Source organism: Phascolarctos cinereus, unplaced genomic scaffold, assembly GCF_003287225.1.
Source record: "Phascolarctos cinereus isolate Bilbo 61053 unplaced genomic scaffold, phaCin_HiC Scaffold_726;HRSCAF=1367, whole genome shotgun sequence".
Lineage (NCBI taxonomy): Eukaryota > Metazoa > Chordata > Mammalia > Diprotodontia > Phascolarctidae > Phascolarctos > Phascolarctos cinereus.
Genome location: NW_027556098.1, coordinates 311,428,096 through 311,432,777, shown reverse-complemented (window position 1 = coordinate 311,432,777; position 4,682 = coordinate 311,428,096). Strand labels below are relative to the sequence as shown.

General features: G+C 43.7%; 1 protein-coding gene across 9 annotated transcripts in view; it reads right to left on the bottom strand.

Moving 5' to 3' along the window:
* The window catches only part of CEP164 (centrosomal protein 164), an 87,644-nt gene extending 83,405 nt beyond the window's left edge, over positions 1 to 4,239 (bottom strand). For all 9 annotated transcript variants that reach the window (XM_078156870.1, XM_020989671.2, XM_020989672.2 and 6 more), the window contains exon 1: positions 4,114 to 4,239. The gene's annotated coding sequence lies outside the window, so the exon portion shown is untranslated. The remainder of the gene's footprint in view (positions 1 to 4,113) is intronic.
* Between the last annotated feature and the right edge of the window lie 443 nt (positions 4,240 to 4,682).

Genomic DNA, 4,682 nt, shown 5'->3' with positions numbered 1-4,682 from the left:
ATTCACAGTCTAATGGGGGAGACAACAAGCAAATGAATGCGTACAAAGAAGCTATATTTAGGAAAAACAAAAAACAATTAAAAGAGGGAAAGCTTTAGATTTAACAGGAGTTGGGAAATGCTTCCTACAGATGATGGGATTTCCGTTGGAACTTGAAGGATACCAGGGAAGCCAGGAGATGGAGATGAGGAGAGAGAGCATTCCAGGCATGAAGGACAGCCAGAGAAAACACTCAGAGCCACGAGATGGAGAGTCTTACTCATGGAACAGTCAGGAGGCCAGTATCACTGGACTGAAGAGTACATGTTGGGGAGAAGGTGTAAAAATACTGCAGAGGCAGAAGGGCTTTGAATGCCAAACAGAGCATTCTGTCACTGCTCCTGGAGCCAACAGGAAGCCAATGAAGTTTACTGAACAGGGAGGGTAACATGATCAGATTTGTGTGTCAGGAAAATCATGTTAGTGGGTGAATGGAGAATGGTTTGGAGAGGGGAGACAGTTAAGGCAGGCAGACCCACCAGCAGTCTTTTGCAATAATCAAAGCATGACATGATGAGGGTCTGCACTAGAGTGGCAGCACTGTCAGAGGACAGAAAGGAGTATATATGGGAGGTGCTGTAAAGGTGAAATCAACAGGCCTTGGCAACAACTTGGATATGGGGAGTGAGAGACAGTGAGAAGCTGAGGACGATTCCTGGACTTCAAGCCTGAGGGACTGGTTGGATCCACAAACCCTTTCTTTCAAAGCCTTGCTAAACAAGTATGAACACCAAAAAAAGAGCTGGGACCTTGGCCCAAAGGGGCCTAATATCTCAGTCTCTAACACTGAAAAACAACAACACCACCACCCTCTCCTCACTGCTCAAATACATACCCCTCTTCTACTCACATAATCCTGCACTTAATCATAACGGTTACTGACATACACAGCCAACAAACACCCATTTATATACAGATAAAAACTCACATGTTCTAAAATAGAGTGGGAAGCCCAGCCCAGAAAAAGCCAGAACTAGCAAAGAAGTGGTTATTCCAGCATACAATCTCATTCTTGTCTCTCAAGAATCACAGATAGCTCACACCTTATCCTAGGAGTGAACTAAAACAGAACAAACCAGGAGACTGCAGCTGTATGGATACTGATTTTTTTAGGATGGCAACCCATACAAACTATTCTGGGGAAAACAGGCAGGCCAGAAATGACCAATACCTGTATCTAAATGCCAACGAATGATTCCAGACAGCAAGACTTAAGAGTGCTGCCCTGCAATCCCAGGACCTGGACTCCTCCCTCTTCCCTTTTCCTCAGAAGCTATCAGGTGACAGAATGGAAAACAGTACACAGAACTGCTTATTCCCAAGAGCAATAAATGGAAAGTTGACTGTTTCCAAAGAAGCCAGAGTTATCAAAGATTATTCTCTCTATTGCGCAGTTGGCTAAACTGAGATAAGGATTTTGAAATCAAGTAACATGCTAATATAATGCTCAGGCCTCCACAATCAAAAAGCAATGTAAGGAAGTGCCAGGAACCATCCAAAGGAATTGGATACCTAGACCACCAAAACGCATCAGCGCTTCTGCTTTCTGACAAGAGAATAAATAGACTTTTGTATGATGGCCTGTGGGGTCACCTGAACACTCAGCATTTGTAATTGAGGAGAAAAGTAGGAAAGGAAGGTACAACAGGAGCAAAAAAGGGAAGTGAGGGAAGAAGCAGCAGTGGCCAAGACACTCTGTGTGCTGAGCATCATGAGAATCTTTGTACACCAGTGAGTGTAAGAAAATTCTCTGTGTCCCCATCCTACATCTCCTGTCCTTGCCTGCCCTTTAAGCTTAAGATCTAGTTATATTCAACTTGTTTAAGAAATCAGGTAAAACCTGGGTAATAAAAATCCCTGGATAATCAAAAAAACTTTACTTTAGCAAATAACTTCCACTTCCTTCAGAAGCAAATCTTTTGCCACAACCACTGTCAAAGAATAGCATGAATAGATTCATTTTCCCTTGCCTTCCTTGCCTTATCAAATCCTCAGGAAAAGGCATAATAAAAGTCAAAAAGCAGTTAGATGAATGAGAAATGACAGATCCAGGAAATCAACCCCAAAATCAAGACTGGGTTTTAGTAAGGGATATAGGTGATGGGAAAAATCAGATTACCAAGGGTTGCTTCATCCTAACTTCAACCAGCTACTCAATTGTAAACCCCAGGAACTAGCAAAGAAGTGGTTATTCCAGCATATAATCTCATTGAAAACTCAGCCCCTCTAATTATATAAAATTAAAAAGGTTTTGCACAAACAAAACTAATGCAATCAAAATTATAAGGAAAGCAGAAAACTGGGGGGGGGGAATTTTGCAACAAGTATCTGATAATGGTCTCATTTTTCAAATATATGGAGAACTGAGTTAAATTTATAAAAATAAAAGTCATTCCCCAATTGATAAATAGTCAAAGGATATGAACAGGCAGTTTTCAGACAAAGAAAGCAGAGCTATCTATAATCATATGAAAAAATGCTCTAAATCACTATTGATCAGAGAAATGCAAGTTAAAACAGCTCTGAAGCACCACCTCACACCCATCGGATTGGCTAATATGACAAAAAAGGAAAAGGTTGGATGTTGGAGGGGATGTGGGAAAACTGGAATACTAATGCACTGTTGGTAGAATTGCGAACTGATCCAACTACTCTAGAGAGCAATTTGGAACTATGTGCAAAGGGCTGTAAAACTGTGCATATCCTTTTTTCCAGCAATACCACAGCTAGGTCCCAAAGACCTCAAAAAAAAGGGGGGAAAAGGAACTATTTGTACAAAAATATTTATAGTAGCTCTTTTTGTGGTGGCTAAGAATTGGAAATCAAAGGGATGCCCATCGCTGTGGCATATGATTGTAATGGAATATTATTGTTCCATAAGAAATGATGAGCAGGATGCTCTCAGAAAAACCTGGAAAGACTTACATGAGCTGATGCAGAGTGAAATGCAGAGTGAGGTATACAAAGTAACAACAGGTTTGGAGCACTCACTAGTTAACCAGACAATCCATCCTGTTGTTGGGCTATCATTTTTAAGTTCTTCTTTGTACTAAGTCAAAATCTGTCTCCTTATAAAATCCACCCATTGATCCTTGCTTTGCCTTAATCTAGAGAAACACTACAAATGTCATTTCAGTCTGTCAATAAACATCTATTAAGTTCCTACTATGTGCCAGGCTTTGTGCTAAGTGCTAGTGATAAAAATATAAATAAAAACAAAGAAGGTCCCTGCCCTCAAGGAGCTTACAGTCTAAGGAGGGAAGACAAAACACAGAAGGAATTTCTCTTCTTCCTACATAAAGGAGTCCTTACACTATTTGAAGACAGCTATCATATCTCTCCTAAGTATTCTCTTCTCTCTGCTAAAGAGCTCCAAACAATTGTTCCTTCTGTGACTTGGTTTTCATAATCCACCCTTGGACTCACTGCAGACATGGACAAACTTGGTCCATACATCCACTGAGGTTTGTACCACTGCACACCAACAACACAGTCACACTGGGGCACACAACTAGGAACATTTGCACACTTATCCATTACAAACACTATTCAGGTGCCCAGGCCTTTTCAAACTCACATCCTTGGCTACATTTCCATGGAATATGAACCTAGAAATTAGTGCTCCCTGCACACTGTCCCTCTCCATATGCAAACACACCTGCCTCAGCCCACAGAAGACCCTCCTTGCACTCTCCCTTGTACAGATACACCTGCCCACACACACCAATGACCCCCGTGTTGCACACTCACACACGAAAGCAGACACATCTAACCAAGTACATCGAAGACCTCCCCTTTGCACACTCGCCCTTGAGCATGCAGATACCTGCCCACATACACCGACGACCCCCTTCCCTTGCACACTCGCCTTCGCACACATGCAGACACGCCTGCCCATACACAGCGACGACCCCCTTCGCTTGCACACTCGCTCTACCACGGATGCTCTGGCTGAGCTCCCGCGCTCTCCAGCTCGCGAGCGCACAACCGGCTCCCTGGCACACACACACTCTTGTACAATCACCATCCTCCCCTCCCAAGGCCACCAAACCTCGCCCTCCAAGACGTCCTCACCTGGTCCCGGACGCTCCCCCTGCCCCAGGAGGCTCCGGCCTCTGGCCTCCGGTTCCGCGCAGTTTCCCCTGCACCACCCCGGCTCCCCGCTTCCAGGGACGCCGGGGTGTTGCCCTGCAGCGGCCAACAACTACTTCCGGGATGGGGACAGCCTAGCAACGGAAAATCCCGCCCCTAACCCCAGCCTATAGGTCTGCTGGAGCATCCGGTAGCATGGGATTGGCTAAAGGGCCTATCAGATTATGTGTGGTCCTTACGCATAGCCCGTTGCATGACGGAAATTGTAGTTCAGGGTGATCTATGTGCGTTAGTTTGGAGTTCGTAGTGGAAAGTCTGAGCATCGGAACATAAACCCATGATAAAAAGAAGCAACCTACAGGATTTCTACTATCCATTAATTAATCAGTAGCTTGATTAACTAATTATTGCCTTCAGATACAGGTGAGGAAATTAAGATTAGAGATTAAATCTCTTCTCCAGAATCACACCTACTAAGTAGCTCAGCAGTCAACAAACATATATTAAGCGCCTACTGTGTATGGAAACAGAAAAGTTTAAAAGAGACAGGG